General features: G+C 42.9%; 1 protein-coding gene across 5 annotated transcripts in view; it reads right to left on the bottom strand.

The window, feature by feature from the left end:
• The window catches only part of MICAL2 (microtubule associated monooxygenase, calponin and LIM domain containing 2), a 139931-nt gene extending 121773 nt beyond the window's left edge, over nucleotides 1-18158 (bottom strand). For 3 of the 5 annotated variants that reach the window (XR_013393219.1, XM_028731187.2, XM_028731151.2), the window contains exon 1: nucleotides 17987-18153. The gene's annotated coding sequence lies outside the window, so the exon portion shown is untranslated. Of the gene's footprint in view, nucleotides 1-17986 lie in introns of all 5 variants that reach the window. The other 2 variants (XM_077930351.1, XM_028731159.2) reach the window with 2 other exon arrangements.
• Between the last annotated feature and the right edge of the window lie 2405 nt (nucleotides 18159-20563).

A 20563-nucleotide genomic window follows, 5' to 3' on the forward strand; every position in this document is an offset into this window, starting at 1 on the left:
AGCGGCATTGGGTAGAGTATATGTAAAAAGGGGCCCCCGTTAAGGGGCCTGGAGGGCGAACAACCCCAGGAGGCCTTAGCAGCCAACTGGTCAGTAGCCATCTAAAGCTATTAGCAGTACTGTTTTATGCCATGCTGAGTCCTTAATGCTGGATAACTACCCATAAGATACCCCAGCAGTCCTGTGGGGATCAAGAGGGATCAAGTGGGGATCAGATCAGATGTTCCTCAGTCAACAGATTCTGTCCTAATGCCAGGCCAGGTCCACCTATTTCTATTAGTCAATAAAGCTATGGCCAATTTTCACCCACATACAGATCCTGGTCTATTATTTGGCATGTACCCTCACCTGACCTTGAAGGGGGCTGCCAGGACAAATGCCCCAGGAGTGGTTTTGCACAACAGGATGCTGCAGAGGATTGTTCCATTTGCCAGGTACCTGCTACAAGTACTAGTACCAAGATCATGAAAACAAATTGTTTCTGCTTTTCTACAATTAACCGCAGTTTACAATGAGTTCACTGTTTCCTGCTGCAGCAAAAGATGCCAAGTATTAGCAATAAAGCTTTGAATAAGAGTGTGGTGAGAGAAATCAGACCATAAGCCACAGTCACATGGTGCCCTACTACAATCGCTTCATTTGTTGCCCAGTACAGAATTAGTGTCAAGCCATCAGTTGTGGCAGCCTTGAGCATATACAATATAAAAGGTACAAGTCAGCAACAGATGAAATAAAATTTAGTTTCAAATGCATGGGGCAATTCAGATTACTTTTATAACCCTAGATGGGTTGCTATGGTCCCGGGGAAACATTATTGCCCAATACATAGCTGTTGTGTAGGGCAATAACGTTTTCTCAGCACAGGGCCAGTTCAGTCATTTCTCAGTTTACTAAAGTGTACTGCTCACTCCCAGCTTACAAAACTGGCCCTATTTTTTTGAGGGGTGTGTGTGTGTGCGCGCACTCAGAGGTTAGTCACAGACCATGTTCACATCAATCTTCATATCAAATCCTTAACCTGCTTAGACATGTCGTTGAGTGGAATCGTAAAAAGCAAGCAAACAAACAAACAAAACCTAAAGAAAATGTCAAAGCTGGAAACACCAGTAAGTTCATTTACACACCCAAATGAGACAGCAGAGCCACTGATAGGCTATTCTGGCAACGTGGAAACCAAGCCAAGCCAAAAAAAAAAAAAATCAAACCCGCTTCATGCACACACAAAAAAAGAATGATCATGATCTATCAAAGTTAAAACAGCATCAGTGTGAATCTGCAGAAAGGGAAGCTACCATGGCTGAAGGCATTTCTTTCTCTTAAGAGAACTTTAGAAACCACAAAAAGTTTCAAAAGCAGAAGAAAGTGGGAAGGGGTAGAGATCCCATTCTCTCAGTGTGTCATGTAGAGAATATCTACTTCTGTTTTACTGCAGGAGAACAGAGGATAGCTGCAAGATGCCTTCACAGTAACAGAGCACGATCCTTTTGAGTACATGTGATGAATAAATCTTATCAGAAGTATGAGAGGCACTGGCTAATTCCTATGGAATTCCCAGTGCTGTTCACCTTTGTCCATGTGTACACTCACTGCTGCATGCTGGATATTAGTCATCTGCAGGTTAAAAGGTTGGATCTGAGCATGCCTGCAAGGCAAGGCAGGTATCCAAACCAGGTCATCATCTAATTAGGACTTTGGTTAAGCCTCTCTCTTTTTTTTCAAGAGTTGTTTTGACAAGCCAAAGAAGTTCAGTGTGTCAACATTTTCAGCCCTTGGAAATAGAGCAGATTGGTGTGATCACATGTTCTGTTGGGCAAAATCTGATGATCTGCTGTACACACGGAGCAAGCATAAGACGGCAAAATGCCAAGCAAGCATAACTGACAGATCATGTTTACATTTCCCAAATGTAAGACTTGGATTCTTAGTGTTAATCATTCATTGCCTTGCGATAGGACAGCAGTTTCACTCTCACAGGACAGTCTCTCCAACTCCAGTTATTCCTCACCCCAAATTCTCTGAATTGTGCCCATGAGCATTGCTGCTTATCATCACACAGGGCTGATATTCTCACTCTCGGAAGCTAATCCACTGCTTTGAGTGTCTTAATAGGATCATGACAGACTGTGTCAGCTGGAAAGAGCATATATGAAAACCACAGAAGGGAAGTCGTATTTTTATGCATGGAAAGACTAATTAGGAGGTAATTTACAAAACAAGCAGTTTGTATACTAAAGCACTACAAAACGCCTCTGCTGCAATTTAGTAAAAAATGTGGCGCACAGGCCAAGTCATAAAACAAACTCAACTGTCAGGAGTTCGCAGGAATCTGTATGATGAAGCACTGAACTGCAGGTGGCAGCCTTCTTAGTGAAGAACCTTCTAGACTGACACTACCCACTTAGGCTGACTGCTGGATCTTACTGTGCAGGAAGAGTAGAAAGGCCTTTACTGTATCAAGCAAAAAATAAAATAAAGCCTTCCTGAGCTCTTGACTATTCCTGTATACTTGTGCATTCCTTGAACCTGCCTCTATAGTTTTTCCCCTTCAGTCCTGATTTGCTCATTTATTCCCAACGACCAGCCCATCTTGCAGCTCCTGGCTCCTGATTCTCCAACTTCCTTGTATTTAGTCCAACATCATCTTAACAACATAGGGAAGGGCCATAGCTCAGTAGTAAAGCATCTGCCAAACTTGCAGGTGGTCCCAAGTTCAATCCACAGCATCTCCAGGTAGGGCTGGGGGAGAACTCTGTCTGAAAATCCTGGACAGCAGCTGCCAGCCAGTGTTGACAATACTGAGCTAGATAGACCAATCATCCAAGTTGGTATAAGGCAACTTTCTATGTTCTTGCATTTCGTATCACTCAAAAAATAAATCACACACATCCCAGAAGTTAGAAAAGCTTTTAAGATGAACTGAATACAGTGGTACCTCGGGTTACATATGCTTCAGGTTACATACGCTTCAGGTTACAGACTCCGCTAACCCAAAAATATTACCTCGGGTTAAGAACTTTACCTCAGGATGAGAACAGAAATTGTGCTCTGGCGGCACGGCGGCAGCAGGAGGCCCCATTAGCTAAAGTGGTGCTTCAGGTTAAGAACAGTTTCAGGTTAAGTACAGACCTCGGGAACGAATTAAGTACTTAACCCGAGGTACCACTGTAGTCTGAAAAGGGGATGTAGTGTACTAAAGTGAAGTAAGATAGTATTAAGCCAATCAGAAATTGGTGAAAAGCCTACAACCTGTTATGACTCCACACCTTGTTGTATATAAATTTTATTAAATAAATAAGGTAAATGAATATTTTCTTGTGCTGAAAAGATAACAGGTATTTGTAGATTGACATTATGTTGCTGAAGTACTGCTTTCTTTTAAAAAAAATTACAGTAGGAGCAAGGTTTATAAGCTTCTGCAATTACATGCCTAAATAAAAGGAAGCTCCCTCTTCTGGAAGTTATTTGAACAAATCAGCTCCATTAAGTATGCTGAAATATTCTGACTAAAAGGTTATATCGCTATATAATTCCGTAAGGTTTCCCTGAAATTTGATCAAGACACCAAAGGAATGAAATAATCTCCCTGATTAAAAAAGAGAGAAATAAATATACATAACTTTTGTATAGAAAAATACATTTCAATACTATCAGCTAGTATGCTTGTTGTTGTTGTTTAGTCGTTTAGTCCGACTCTTCGTGACCTCATGGACCAGAGTACGCCAGGCACTCCTGTCTTCCACCGCCTCCCACAGTTTGGTCAGGCTCATGTTTGTAGCTTCGAGAACACTATCCAACCATCTCATCCTCTGTCGTCCCCTTCTCCTTGTGCCCTCCATCTTTCCCAACATCAGGGTCTTTTCCAGGGAGTCTTCTCTTCTCATGAGGTGGCCAAAGTATGGGAGCCTCAACTTCACGATCTGTCCTTTGAGTGAGCACTCAGGGCTGATTTCCTTAAGAATGGATGCGTTTGATCTTCTTGCAGTCCATGGGACTCTCAAGAGTCTCCTCCAGCACCATAATTCAAAAGCATCAATTCTTCGGCGATCAGCCTTCTTTATGGTCCAGCTCTCACTTCCATACATCACTACTGGGAAAACCATGGCTTTAACTATACGGACCTTTGTTGGCAAGGTGACGTCTCTACTTTTTAAGATGTTGTCTAGATTTGCCATCGCCTTTCTCCCAAGGAGCAGGCGTCTTTTAATTTTGTGACTGCTGTCACCATCTGCAGTGATCATGGAGCCCAAGTAACTGTGCATCAGCTAGTATGCGCAGTTACTTAAATAATGGCACACTATATATCTTGCATTTATTATCAGTCTTAACAGGTGAGGAAGAATATTAGTTTGCCTTCCATCCTCCCAACCTCTTAGCATATACACCCAACGTCAAACTTGTACTATGTGACTGTACAAATATATCTGCAACAATTAACGGTATCTCTAAACATCCAGGCTATTATCTATAGTATGACTACATCAGAATTAATGTCTATGTTAAAATTTGGTGGCTTAGACAGAGCTGTAGATTTTACCTTATCCTTCATTGCATTTGATAATAAAGTTTGTGATCAGATAAGGCAATGCAGATTGTGCCACAGGAGGAGAGGGGACTTTACGGACTGTCAGTCATCTGAGCACTGGTGGCTGATAAAGTACTACAGAGGTCACTTCCTGAAATCTGTGACCTTGACTGCACCAGTACCCACTTCAATTATTTTATCCAGCTCTTCTACTTCAGAAAGCAGCGACCTAGATCTGGCTGTACGAACAATGCTGTTCAAGACAAGGGCTAATAAGGAAGTGCAATTAACAGGAGTTTACACAAGGAAAAGGCTACCAGAATGCATGCGCTCCCCATTCACTTGGATAAGCTCCCCTTCTATCTTCACCAGGATTTAACTCATGATAAAAATAAAACCGTTACCCACACTGACTAAAAATGAGCTTGGAGACACACACTGAACCCAGTTTTAAAAAACATTTTTATTCTGCTTTTATTCTGCTCAGGCACACAAAGTGGCTTACAGATGAATAAAAAATATCTTCCCTGCCCTCGGAACACAAAAGGTAAGTGGGGTGGAGGGGGAGGAAACTCACACAACATCCTTAAAAGGACTGCAATGGTGTAAACCATGGGTAGGCAAACTAAGGCCCAGGGGCCAGATCCGGCCCAATCGCCTTCTCAATCCGGACCGCAGACTGTCCGGGAATCAGTGCGTTTTTACATGAGTAGAATGTGTCCTTTTATTTAAAATGCATCTCTGGGTTATTTGTGGGGCATAGGAATTCGTTCATTCCCCCCCCCCCCCCAAAAAAAATATAGTCCGGCCCCCCACAAGGTCTGAGGGACAGTGGACCCCCTGCTGTAAAAGGTTGCTGACCCCTGGTGTATACAATTCAGGGATGAGGAGGTGCCAAAAGGAGATAGTCTCAGCAGAACTGATGGCGTGGACCCTGCTTCCCATCTTTCCACTGCTGCAGCCAGATGGAATAGCCGCTGCTTGGAGACAGCTGAGGAAAAGCAAGGCAGCTGGTCTCTTAGGAACGCCTATGCTTTCCATCTCTGCTACTGTCTGATGGACAGACAAAAAGGGAGGCAGGGAAACACACTCCCGGGTGATAGCTAGGCTTTTTCAGCTAACATTATGCTCCAGAATTAGCATTCTGTACTCATTAGCAACTGATTATCTACTTCTGGCTGTCCAGAAATAGGTTGTATTTAATGTTTTTGAATTTCATATATGCTATGCAGTGTATAGAAATCTGAAGTCTGTCTATGGTCAGTCTTCTACAGATTACAGTGGTACCTTGGTTTACAGCCATAATCTGTTCCGGCGGTCCATTTGTAAACCAAAACAGGTACATGAACAACTCTGGATAGCAGGCTTGTCTTGGGAAAGCAAGAATAAAGTTGTTTTCCAAGCACAGATTAAGACATTTGTTTGGTGATTCCCATCATGGCCCTATAAATTGATTTTTCTTTTTTTAAGCAGGAACCTGAATACAGTGCTACATGAAACACGTAAAATAGCAGACAGCAACCTATTGACTGCTTTACAGAATCTTCAGTTTTATTTTAAATGTGCATATAAATTACTCTATTACAAAGAGGTGCTAGAAAAATATCCTGTCAAACTGAGGGCAGGACCCATGTGAGTTATGCTGGCTCATATCGAGATACACCTTGATCCTAGCTTTGAAATGATAATGCACTCTGAGTAAACAGATGAAATAGCTAAGCAATTCCTGTTGTTCAAGTTAAGGAGGTGGTTTCACATTAACAATACAAATTCAGACACCAAAGACATTGGAGATCAAGCTGAAATTATTAACATGGTAAGAGCACATGGACTGGAATTAAGCCTTCACCACATCACATGCCAACACTTAAGAATTAAGGTGGGGGGTGGGGGGTGGGCAGCCTGGTAGGATTATTTCATAGTTCTTATATTTATACTTTTCCAAATGTCAAGAAACTACAGTATGAAGAAGAATGGTGAGATTACTGTATTTTTGGACGTTTTCCAATCTCTTTTTGGGGAATACACCCTGTCCTCCTTTAAGTGTAAGCCAAAACTCTGCTGTCCTTTCACAACCTGAATAGGATACACTGGTCTTGTTGTTAGGGATCACTCCCTCTTACTAGAAATACACATGTGACCTCTAACGTGGTCAGTCTTAACCCAAGTTTCAGAAACCAGCAGACTCATCTGACCAACAAAGCAATTGCATCCAGACTCAGGAATTAACAGGTAGGGTTCAGATACATTTCACCAGTTTCTTTAATATGGAAAATAAACAGTTTAAGAGTGAAAAGATAGATTTGGGTACTCTAACCTTATATCTAAGTTCTGCATGTAATTCCCAGTTGATAGCCGCTTAGAGACTTTATAAGAGAGCTAGCTTATGGAACAGGTCACTGCTTGGAGAGTAGAATGGACAGAGAAGCTGCCCATTCCTGCTTCAGCATGTTGTGTTTAGACACGGACACACTAAGGTGTAAAAAGAACACCTGCTTTGTTCTTTGAATGTACCAAGACTACTAACCCTAACGTTCTAATAGCTCAGCCAGGTTTCTCTATTGGCTACCCTTGCCAGAACATCCTCAAAGCCCATTCCAGGAGTCAAAGGGATCCCCTCATTCTACAAGACAGAGATGTTTTACCACAGGCCTCGAACCATCATTTCTCAACACACTTTCTTATGCAGGCCCACTCTCCTTTACACTAGGAAGGGACTTTATCAGATCCATCAAATTGCTGTTAAGGCCACTGCAGTTACTAATCAAGCAAATACACTCCCTTCCCTATTATTGCATGTAATAGACCCTAGTTAAAGAAATCTTCAAGGCACAGAAATCTTTTTTTAATTACGCTTGTGGCCTCAACAACTGTGCATAACAAAGAAAACATAGGGTGGAATGTTTACCTATTTAAGGTAATCATTTAAGTAATGCTGACAAGTACCTTTCACTTGGTCGGAATGGTACATACATAAGCCCACACTGTGCCCACATGGTATAAGGGTTTTCCTGCTTCAAGGATCTAAGAAAACAGCCACTTTCCCCATATATAGAAATCGCTTGCACTCTCATCTTATTTCTACTACAACCATTATCCATTTTGCAGCATGAATACCTTGAAGTCTTAAGCATTCCGGAAATCAGCCATGAAAGGCAAGAGCAGGGTGGCAAATCTTGCTACAAAATCCACGTTCCACTGGACTCGATGTCCATAGGATGAAGAGGTGCCAAATTCAATTTCAAAATTACAGAATGAAGAAGTAGCTCATTCTCGCTCCACACATACAACTCCATCACGTGCCCCACTGTAAGAAAGCTGAACTGCAAACTCATCTCCTATCCTACCCCGTTCTATCTATCCTAAAACCTGGACCTTGTGTAGCCGCTCCACCCATACAATTTTTAAACTAGATAATAACAAACCTCCTCCCTTCTTCCAGAGCACCCACCCTTAATATTACAGAAGTTTAACATTAATTGAACCTCACTTACTTTGGGTATGCACTTTCGGTAGCGAAGATTCACACCTTCAGTGCCTTTTGAACCACCCATTAATAAAGAACGCTCTTAGATGGACAGTCAGATACCTAAAATGCTGTTTCAAAGCACACCCAATGAAATATGAATGGTGCTTTAGCCTCTGTAGCACACAGAGGCTGGGCGGATACAGGAAAATAGCACATTCAGGTTTCTGAACATCCTACACGGGATGGAAGACTGTAGGCACTTACTCAAGCGCTCCAAAAATAATGTTTAGCATTGTTATGACTTTGTGGGTGCCAGACTTTCAAATCCCTGGATCTAACAAGTGCAAGAAGCTAATCAAGCCAGGCTAGCTTCCTGAACTCCTGGGTCCAGCAAGTGTTGAAATACAAGCCAGGTTAGCTTCCTGCTGAGGTAATCACCAGGGGTGACGGGCCGTTAAGAGAACAAAGGAAAGGGGGCTTTGTGTCAGATGACAAATGGGTGAGCTTCAACTCAAGGATAGAGGGGGGAAAGCCTGAACTATGTGAGTTGAGTTATGTGAGCCAGAACCTGGGAGAAAAGCTGTAGGCTGAAGAGGCCTCAGAGCAATGGTTGATTTCTATCTGAATCCAAGGCTGTAGCTATGGGAAAGGCAAGACACTTTTGGGGTGTTAATGTTTCTGCTGTGCCTCATTCCAAAAGGAAACACAGACCCTGGGTAAACTCCTGGAATCTTGCACTGCTCAGAGATTGGGGTGGCAAGCAACAGTATATTTCTGGCATTTATTCAAGTGCTCAAGTGCAGCATTTATTCAGCTCAGGCTCCTACTTACTTGGTAGCATGCACAACTGAAGTCAATGGGATTTCTTCTGAGTGAACATGCATAGGATTGCACTGCAAATACAGTCAAATGCTTCAGGTTGGGCATCTTCAGGTTGCGCACCGCGCCAAACCCGGAAGTACCGGAACAGGTTACTTCCTGGTTTAGGCGCTCACGCTTTGCACATCTGCAGAAGTGCCAAATCACGACCCATGCGCGCGCAGACACGGCACTGCGGGTTGTGAATGCTGCGGGTTGCAAACGTGCCTCCCGCATGGATCATGTTCACAACCCGAGCATCCACTGTAGTGTGTTCCCACTTAACTTGTAAAAGAATAAACTCTTTGGCTTCTTGACAGATTTTTGTAAGTTTAAGAATGGTATTTTATGAGCCGTCAAATATTTTGGAGTCCCTTCCCCACTCCCCCTTCCCCCCCTCAGTCACAATTTGAATTGTTGACTCTAGATGCAAGAAAGCAGACAATGAGGGTATGTATATTAAGATTACTCTTGGGAAGAATAAGAGGATTTTTCAGAGAGAGAGAGAGTCCTTCAGATTATTGATGGTTGGGTTGAAGAGAGTTTTGCATCTTAATGTTAAAAAATCAACTTCAAGATGCCAGCAAATCTGTAGGCGGACATGTTCCCTCCCTCTAGTCTCAGCTTGAATGTTGTTTCCAAAGTTCAGCGGCAAACCTAGTTTAGAGACCTAATTATACTCATACCTGATATCAGCCACTGTACTGGCTTATGTGCTTGTTCCTCTGCATACAGCTCTTATTGGCCAGAGAAAACAAAGCATTGTTCCTTTTTTAAAACTGGTCCCAGGCCTCACTGTACTTTGTCCCCAAATGACTCTCACAGACACACCTGTGGAGTCCAAGCTTTATTCCTCTGTAATGAACTTCAGCAGAAAGTAGTTGCAAGTAGCAGCTGGGTTAACAAATCCATGGAAGAGTCACTGTGAGGAGGATATTGTAGGGTAAAGCTGAGTGAGGGAGCTTCAGCAGCCAATCAAAACTATTTAATCAATTGGCACTGTTATATTTTATTCATATTCTGCAACTTTTTATCTCTATTCTTCCTAACACATCTGTTGTCCTATCCTCTTTGTGTGCAGACTGAGATCATGGCATTGGGAAGGGAGGGTATAACTCTCTTTAACAGATGGACTCACCCAGTCATTAATCAGGATTATCAAGATCTTCCTGCTAGTTATATGTAAATGAAGATTTTTAACCACTCTACCTGGACATCTTCAAAGGCTTAAGAGAGTGTTTTCCACTTCTTTGCTAGTAAGCACTAAACTACAATGATGGTAAAATACTGGATCTATGAATGATGCTGGTTTAACCCTTTACCTCCAGCTACATTTTCTGCAACTGCAAGTTACTTTTGCCCCACAAAGAAAAGCTTTACACACCTACAATACTATTCCAAACTAACAATTACAAGGTCTTATTTCAAAAGGCTGTGTTAAATTCAATCTGCTTGCTAAAAGGATTTAGAGTGACACAAAACTGTATGTGTACAAGTTGTTAAGTTTTCAAAGCATACAATGCATGCAATGACCCACAAATGCCTTATTATATGCGTTAATCAGTTAAGAAAATGAAGGCTTAAATTATCAATTGACAGTTATGTACCAACTTTAAATTTCAAAATGGGTTCATGATGTTTCAATATGATCAGATAGACAAACATACTGAAAGTGTGCTAGATGAATGCTGAGAGACAACTAGAAAAGCTCCTTTAAGTGTTATACCAGCACAGCCAAGCAATAATCTGCAGGTTTAAGAAGTCTGAGAAGGGTTTATCTTCAATTAACAAAACCAAAGAATTTGCTTGTTTCACACACACACACACACACACACACACACACACACACACTTATATCTCTGCAGAATCAGGCTATTTCAACCTCTTGTTTCCAAGTTGACTTCAGTCCCATAATTCAGCTATTTCTCAGGCCAACTATAAGGTTTCATTCATGTTCTTTAGTACTCTGTAACTTAGTCATGTATGTTCCTGAAGCTGCACAAAATTAGCATTATTTGTGAAGAAAATCATTTAAGAGAAAGCAGCATATCCACAGGTATGTACAAAAACTAGCATTAGGGCTGGCCTGAGCTACTTCACTCAAGGCAGTTCCTACACAGATAAAACAACAACGGCACAGAAGTGTTAAGTGAACCCATGCTGATAAATATGGCATATTCTACTGCTAATCCTGCACACAACGGAAAGGAACAACATCAAGTGACCTTGTCTTGTCATTGATATTTGTATCAGCATTCTGCCTCAGTCGGCAGAAGTAGGTTTTGTCTAGCCCTAACCGGTACATTATATTTTAACAGTGTCCTTTGTGAACATACGTACCATTTATGAAAGAATGCAGCATGATCAGAAAATAAGGTAAGGCAAGCCCTGCTGGTTCAGACCCAAAGGCCCGCCTAGTCCAAAATCTCATTCTTACAGTGATCAATTAAATGTCTATGGGAAGCCAACAAGCAGAACCCGAGTGCCATAGAGCTCTCACCACTTGCAATCCCAGCAGATGGTTCTGGTGGGGGGGGAGCCCTGGTTGTCGGGGGGAGGGCTATCACTTGACCTCTGCTTGGTCATGTTGCTGCTACTTACTGGGCGGTAGAGGAAGAAGGGTGAGATAGCAGCATGACTGGTACAGCACACAAGTGCACCAGCAAAATAAATCCAGCACCCCCACTCCACTGTTCTCACTGTTGACTCCCCACCCCCCTCACTTCCTGGTAACCAGGGAGTCAGATGAGCACTGCTGCTGCTACCTCCCCTCAAATTATCTGCTTCTGTGTGAAGTAGTGGTTTATTTTGCCTGTTCTGAATCTTCCAACATTCAGCATCCAACTATCTATTCTCCCTATCCACTTTCTCCAAACATGAACAATCCTATACACGCACACCTTACTTTATGCTAAAAAGCCCCGAATGTTGCCACCTTTCTTCAGAGTGGTGATACGCCAATTTCAGTTCTCACAAATAGACAGGGTGGATAAAAAGACTACCAAATAGAAGTCCTAATGTGCATCTGAAGGACACTATGGCAGTAAAACTTGTTACGTTATTCATGTCCCCATGCCTATAGCCAGAGTCAGGGATCCCATCCCAATGCAACACCATTCTCTCTGCTTAAGAATGGCAACACTGAAGTCGAGTGGGGAGATAAGGAACCAGGGGGCAGAAGATCAAGCAAACAGGCTGCTTAAATGAAGCTTTCAGCTTTACTCCATTAGATAAAGTGGTTGTAGATTAAGAGAACAATTTTATTATAAACAGATTTACTCCGAGAGTTGAAAAGGCCATGCCCCATGTATCTGGCTTTAACTCTCCCATTTGTTTCTTACAGGAAACTTCGCTTTGATAAGATTGCACTAGAAATGGTGTGGGAGGGGTGAGAGGTGTAGCCCTATTTGCCAGAACACACAAGTATCTGATTGTGGCCTGAATCAGTACTTGCAGCAGAACGTCCCACCTGCTTCCATTGCATACCATGAAACGTAACTGGTTATATATAGGAAGCAGGGAACCTCAGGTGTGGGGCCAGAATGTGGCCTTTCTGATCGCTCCCCCTTTCCCTAGACCACACCAGCACCTGCTCCAGACCACTCTTCAGAGCCTTGGCCTTAAGGCTTGAATGAATCCTTGAACTCCAACAATGCCTTCTTGTGCTTCTCCGGATGGAGAGGTGTGTGTGCGCAGAGGTATAAGTAGAAGCCCCTGGTGTTTACATGGCTAAAGTGCAACCTGCTGCACAAAAGCAGAAGCTGTATCCATTGCTCTGCCCGCTTTGGCCTCTGGCACAAACTGCCACCCCTGGCACAAACCCCATGTTCTATAGGGTTGCTGCCTAAAGGTGGTTTCTGCACCACCACCACCATCAAGAACGGCACATGTTTTATTTGTCATAAACTTTATTCACAAAAAAGCATATTCATTTTCAAAAACCGTTATCAGTTAAAGCTGACTTCAGATACATGCGGCTTGTGTACACCAATCCTGAATGGTGTTTTACCTGTAAATGATGTGCTATGTTTAAAGAAAACAGTATTTCTGCATTGTTTATCAAGGAATCCCAACAAATATGTCTCCTCGAAAGTTTGTTATAACTGTTTAACAACATGAGGCTTGCAATGACAGGCAGACAGCATACAGAAGCAAGAAACAGTACAATCCATCTCCATCACAGCTTTCTTTTCTTCTATTTGTTTCATAACTTCTGTGAGAATCCAGATACTAACAATTTCCACAATTATCAGTGAATTAAGTTTTGCTAATGTACCATACTTTTCCATGTATAAGACAAGGTGTTTTTTTTTACTAAAAAAGGATTAAAAACTGGGGGCGTCTTATACATGGGTAGTAGGTAGGAGTGACTGGTGATTGGTTGCAGCCGCGAGCTGCAGATTGTCATTGGCGATTTGTAATGTGATTGGTGGCTGCGGCAAGGGCTGCTGAGGATGGGCTGTGGCGGCGGCAATTGTGGTTGCTATGTACTTCCACTGTTGGCGCTTGAGTAGATGCTCGTAGCAGATGCGAGTGATCGTTAGTGAGCGGCACAATCGATTGCAACTGATTTACAATTGATTGTTAGTGATTTACTGCATCCCCCCCAAAAAACAAAAGCTCAACAACTTTGGGCCATTTTCTAAAATTAGAGTCCCCCAAAATAGTGGGCGTCTTATACAAGGGGGCGTGTTATACATGGAAAAGTATGGTACGTTCTCTAAATAGTAACTGAAACTATGTTGACATTTCAGCACTAATCCAATCTTAGTCAACCCACTGAAATCGGTGCACTTTGATATGCTGATTTCAGCGGATCTGCTCAGAATATGATTGAGTTGGATGCTACCCACTGTAGACCCTATGTTTCTTGTTATGATCCCAGCTGCATGCACACAGAGAGACTGCAGTGGAGCCCCAAAGAGCCTTCTTTTTCCTCCTCAAACTCAATGCATTCTCAGTTGCAGCCCTGGATTGAAAAGGAAGTGCTGGATAGGGAGGCAGGAAGTGTACCAGGAAGTGCATCCAGCATGCACACTCCAGGCAAGGAGGAAGATAGGCCCCAATTTATTGATGCCTTCTCATGTACTTCCTTCATGGTGAGAGATATGCATCCTGCAATTGCATAAGTTAAAGATTTCTTAGTATTTCTAACTCAGTATTTGCCATGGCTGGAACATTACTTCAGTAAAGTTACTATTCAAAAACAAATGCAAGTAAGAAGACCTGTACGTCTGGGCTTTGCAATGAATGCCTATAGCTATGCTTTTATAAATTTGAATAAGTATTGTTTATAATTTGTTTCTTCATACAAGACACTTTTCCAGCGCAATTACCAAGTGACTCAGCCTGTAAGGGCAATAGGACACTTACATAGCCTCTCTCATCGAGAGAACAATACTTTGCATCGTTAATTAGGGCTTAGCATCCCAGGCAAGCAAGCCTTGCAAGTCTTATTTTCATATATAAAAAAACAGGAATCAGATCAAACAGGTTAAGAAGCTTGACCCCAGGTGAGCTGGTAGAAAACAAGGAGAGAGAAGAGAAAGACACCTTTTCCCTCCACTGTGTTATTTCTTACCACACCAATTCCTTAATATATAAAACCCTGGAATAAATAGCCAACAAGTACTCATAATTGGAACAAGACGTTTTCTGCTCCCATGACTCTCTCTTAACTCTGACCTGAAGTGGCCATCTCTAATGGTGAGAACGTCATTCAAATTCCACTCTCAAATTGCTTCTTGGCTGCGATTATTGGCCTGGATGCCAATTGTAAAGATAGTTTACGTACTTTGCTGCACTAGCATGCAATGCAAGTATTCCGTATGTGGCTCTTGAGCACACCAACAGCTATGGCCCATGTGTTTCTGCTAATACAAAGCACCTAAATAGGGTTAAAGTTAGAACTAAAACCATTTTTTCAGTCTCTCTCTCTCTCTCTCTCTCTCTCTCACACACACACACACACACACACAGTGAATCTTGGGAATTGTAGTCTTGTACAATTGTAACCTAAATTAACTGGGTGGTGGATCAGACTGTTAGTTACCAATGGTAAATTTAAGTTGGAATCTAAAGATAAGATTCCATCCTACCTGTGTCACTCTGGAGAGATATCCAGGATCCTTTGTTTTGCATTTTTCAAAACAATCTCTGTTTAAATACACACAATACATATAACAACATAATAAAGAACACTTCAAACACTAGCACTTCAAAGCCAGGGTAGATAGCAATGGGGTAGCATATCTAATTAAGCCCAACATGAGAGAAGGAATTGAAGAGCCAATGAATTCAGAGAGACCCATTCGCACTGAATTTCACAAGTCAGAGTGATAGCATCACCTTCTTGCAAAATATTTACAAGCCTGATGTTGAGCAAGCATTGTGACAGATTAAGTACTGCTGCAGTTTATTGAGCAAACCTTCCTGCCATCAGTGCCAAGAGGAAAGATTGGTACAAAATACCATCAAATATCATCATTCAAACAAACAAACAAACAAACAAACAAACAAACAAACAAACAAACATAAAAGGCCTCTCTTTAGCATTATCTCCACTTTACTATGAATCTTTCAAGGAGCCATGGAAGGAGGTGGGTTTGCCTATTTAAAAAGTCACCTACTCAAGCAGCTGTTGTTAACCTTATTCAGTAGAGAAAAAAGGCTGTCAGCAGATCTTATTTAAGTAACTGGCAGGCATAAAGGAAATACCACCTGCTGCAGATTTTGTTAAGGATCTTAATCTGTGCTTTTTTCACAGTATATGGAATGAATAATATTGGTAGGTATAGTCTGATAGTATTAACATGACACAAAATACTTACAATATTTTTTAATTGGTGCAGCACTGGAACAATCAAGGTTTGCCATATTTCAAAAAGTAAAAAGTAATTTTTAACACGATTTCTGCTCAGCCTTCCACTATCCACTAAAAGGGCTCATTCAAAGGTATATTTGCAATGGAGATATCTACACAAACTCTGAAGTCAGGAGAACAGGAGTGGAGTCCAAAGTGCAAATTCTTAAGCAACTCAACCTGTGTGAGCTCCTGTAAGAAATTACCTGATCCACACTGCATAGACGAAGGTGCAGACCAGAACTTAACTATCCACCAACTTTTGTACTTACTGGAACATTGTGGTAGTTTATTGGCAACTTAACGATAAGGAAAATACGAATTTAAATACACATTTTAAAATACTACTTTAAGAGGGGTTTTTTTAAAGTACAGATTAATTTAGAAACAAATGAATTGTGGGTAAAATGTGAATGCGACAGACCAGAAGAAAGGTGATTCACCTATCTTTACCAAAAAACAAAACAATATGTGGCTGGAGAATGTATACCTCTTAAAGGGGCAGAAAGCCATCCACAAATCCCCACACTTGTAGTGCAGTGAAGACAAATCCAAGAGGAATTCAGATGGACTTGAAGAATCAATCTACACGCGCCCCCCACCCCCAACTGCATATGCACACACCTCCTTAAATAGACACACAATTTCACACTATGCAGGGCACACACATGGTCAAGTAGCATGCTGATAGGAAGACTAACACACAAATGCATCAACAAGTGCCATCAGAAATGCTGATCACATTCCTTTAAAGTTCAGTTTCTCGAAGCTTGCAAGCCACTATTCCATCTTCAATGTATTATTAATTGATGGTGATTATATGGACTTTGCAGCATGTATAACGCAAGCTATTCTCCTTGGAGCAGCAGAAGAGTTACACTGCCCATTCTCCTTGCCATGTTTTGCTTACATTTTTATTATAGGGATATCCCACTTCTGTGGCTTAGTATACTATTAAAGGTCTCCTTCTTCACCCATAACAGGGAACAGCATGCTTGCAACTGTCTGTAAACAATCTCCGACTTCCCGTCCACACCCAGCCGGCTTCTATCTACATTCCTCATCTACCGCACCTCATTTTTCCCTTTAGGTTCTAAAACCTCTCTTCGGATGACCTGTCACTTTTAGGACACTAAGAAATGTGCCACTAACACTTCAGGACGTCTTCGGTCACATAAGGATTTGGGACTTGCATAACACAACTTAATTGCCACATGACCCCCAAGTTTAGCATTTCCCCCTCCATGTATATGATTCACATAAACACACACACACCCTGCCAATCAAAAACACTTCCACCACCTGACACAGTGGCCTGCAGTCTTCCAAAACTTATGCCAAAACAGATCTGGTGGGTTGCAATGCTACACCCAGTTACCTGGGAGTAAGTACTACTGAGCTCAATAGGGTTTACTTCTGAGAAAACAATGTGCACAGGCTCTCCCAACCCACCCAAACCTCTAATACAAATATGAGGAACCATCGGTTTTGCGACACTGCCTGCTCTCTTTAAACTCTAACCAGCCTCATCAGTAACTGAAAGGAAGAAAAACTCTACAATTAAATGCTCTGATCAACTTATAAAAACTTATCTTTTTAATATATATCAAAAAACCTCGGGATCTCCCCCTTGTTTTAAAAGCAAGTCTAAGCAGCGCAGGCTATAGCAGAGCGTGTGTCTGGAAAGCCACCTGTTCTTAAGCCCGAAGAGCTGAATTGAAAGAGACCCTAAAAGGTGCCGGAGCGCAAAATAGTTCACATCTGAGTAACACAGCGAGAAAGAACGAACACCCACACAAGCAGGATTTTCGTTTATTTCCGCCTCTGCCAGGGATGTGGCTTTGGGGTTGCCTATACCACGTCCTGTTTCTTCCTTTCTTTTAACGCGCCACATTTTTATCTGTTTGACGAGCGGTTCTCTGTCTTCCCCCTCTCCCGCCCTTTCTTTTTAAAGAAACAAGGACTGTACGCCCAGATCTCTTTCTCCCCAGCCGGAGGCTGCCCGGGGTTCCTCGAGGCAACGGCGTTGAGATCAGATCCGCACTCCGGGTGAATTATTTAGCGCTCCTCCCGGGCGCCTCCTGAACCAAACGCCACCTGCTCCACCGCGGCCAAGGGCAGGCGAGATAGAATTGCCCAGGGAAGCCAGGGCTGAGCCGGCGGCTCCGGGCAGGGCGCAGCCGCGGGAACCGGGACGCCTCCGGTCGGGAAGCGCGCCCGGACCTCCTTACGCAAGAACCCAAGCGCCAAACGCGCGCGCCCTCCCATGACTTACCGAGAGCCCCCGCTCAGCATGTTCCCTCAGAGGCAGGAGAAGCCGTGGGCGCTCCGGCTTCTTTCCCGGGGGGCTCCGCTGGGAGCCACGCACATGCCTTGCCCTCCTTGCGCGCGCGCGCGCGACTTTGCGCGAGGCGATACGCGCGGCACTGGCTGCCGGGACTGTCTTGCTCGCCAGAGCCCAGAGCGCTGGGGCTGGGCGTGGCTCCAGGCGAGCGAGCTCTCTCTCCCTCGGCCAATCCGAAGGCGGCCTGAGGGAGTCCTGTCAGCGCGAGCTCGCACGTGGGAGCAAAGCAGGGAGAGCTGAGGCGGCTTCCTTTTTTATTGCTCGCGCTCTCTCTCTCTCGGAAGGGCTTGAGAGAAAGGCTTCGCAGGAAGGAGGGTTTGAACTGGTGGAAAAGCGCAACCCTAAGCCTGTGAAAGGCAGAAAAGAGAAGAGGCTCCCTTACACCGAGTTCGGCCATTGGGCCATCTGTCCCATGTAACTTTTTCGGGCCAGCGCCGCCTTCTCGGTTCCATGAACTCATCCCCAGTTCCCCCCTTAACTCTGCTGCACTCGATCCAAAGCATTATTTAGAACAGCGGTTTGCACGACCCACTAAGTCTTCACTGATTACGCACGTAGTCAAAATCCAACTGATGAACTTGACCCAGCGATACCAGCTTTTCAAAGTCTGGTACTGTATTCATTTACACCCACCCTGCTGCCTCCTTGCCTCTTACCGCCCTCCAGGGGGCGCTACTCTCCACTTTGGGAACCAGGGTTCTAGCTGACTTGTCTATCCGGTTCCAGGCAGGGATCTTTCCCAGGAGAACCTGGAGATGCCATGGATTGGACCTGAGTCGTTCTGTAGGCAAGATACTGTATGTGTTGTGTCATTGAACTATGTGGTCCCTCTCTTAGGCATTCAGTGTATTGGGGCCACTTTATGCCATAGCTGTCAACATTTCCTTTTAAAGGAAATTCCCTTATTCCAAATAGGATTCCTCGCAAGAAAAGGGAAAAGTTGACAGCTATGCTTTATGCATCCAGAAAATGTTTTCATGGATTATAGCACTTCAGCCTACAGACCAGTGATTGAATTTTTCAGCTTCTCCATAAATCAATATATCAGGGGCCGAACTCCTGACAAGCTAGTTTTCTATACATACCCACCTCAAGGTTCAGACCAGGCATGCCATCTTGAATAAAATATTGTGGGGGGGCCAGGTAAGCCCCACCCTGCATAATTGATCACATGATACAGTGTGCACACACTATCTGAATGGGAATGCCTATCAACTTTGTGGAGGCCTGGCTCCTTCAAATATTTTATTGTGGGGACCGAAACCCCCACGGCCCCTAGGAGTTTGCTCTTATATTTTAGACATAATCTCCCACCTGTAGCCTGAAGTGGTACAGTCCAGGAAAAGCTTTGTTACTTGATTCTGCTAAATGTATAAACTGGCTCAGCTGCATCCACACCATGCATTTAAAAGCATATTGAAAGCATATGACTTTGTTAAGGATGCTGAGAATTGCAGTGTACCCTTTGGGGGGTAAACCACGGTGCCCAGGATTCCTGTGGGGAAGTGATGTGCTTTAAATGTAAGGAGTGCATAGAGCCCTGCTTGCTAATAAATGTGGTTAGGAGCTGCAATTGTGCAGCCTAACTCGATGCATTTTTATTCTGGAAGAAACCTCACTGAATGCAATGGGTTTGTTCCCAAGGAGGTGTGCATAAGACCATAGCCTTAAATGGGAATCATTTATCTGTAACCATATCTGGGCACTAGCACTTTAGGTTTGGATCAAAGATGATATACATGTCCCACTGTATGTCATTATTAAATAGACCTTCTGGAAGATGGGCTTTTGCCGAAAGTAACTCAGAAAGTAAGCCCAAACAGGAACTCTCTGGGAATTCTAAGGAGGCATGTACACAATTATGGTGTAAGTCTAATTCCATAGATGTTCCATCAAAGTGTAAAGGGGTATTTAGGGAGTAGAAGGTCTATCAGTCATATATAAATTCATTTAAATATATGTGTATTTACAATTGCAGCTTGAAATACATGGTGAAGCTAGCTTGCTTGCCACATGGCAAATAATCATAAGTGTAATCCATCATAACTAACTTCCACTACTATTAGCTTTGCTGGGACATGGATAGTAGAGTTGAAATGAAAGTGGAGGGGGGAGGAATCTATTCAAATTTGAAATAGCATTACTTGAATGGCTCAAAAAACTTTGTGACAGAAATCAATCCAACTTATATAATCATACTGGGAAAACAAGGGTCACAACAAACCTTTGTTCAGAATTAGTGCTGTTCTCGTGTTGCAGTAAAATGTATTTATTAGGTGTACCCTGCACTAGTTACAATGACATCTCCAATCTCTATGTTCTGGATTTGGAGTTCTTGCTTTTTGTAAGTCACATGAAATTTAAGGACATTGTTTCCACTTAGTAATGTTAACTAGTCTCTGAAACAAAGTTGTTTACTGTGATCATCCATATCTTGCTTTCATTGTGGACAGTGCTGAGAAACAGGTGATAAAATTATCCAGCTATTTGTGGAATGTTTCATATTAT

This window comes from Podarcis muralis, chromosome 1 (assembly GCF_964188315.1).
Source record: "Podarcis muralis chromosome 1, rPodMur119.hap1.1, whole genome shotgun sequence".
NCBI classification, from domain to species: Eukaryota; Metazoa; Chordata; class Lepidosauria; order Squamata; family Lacertidae; genus Podarcis; species Podarcis muralis.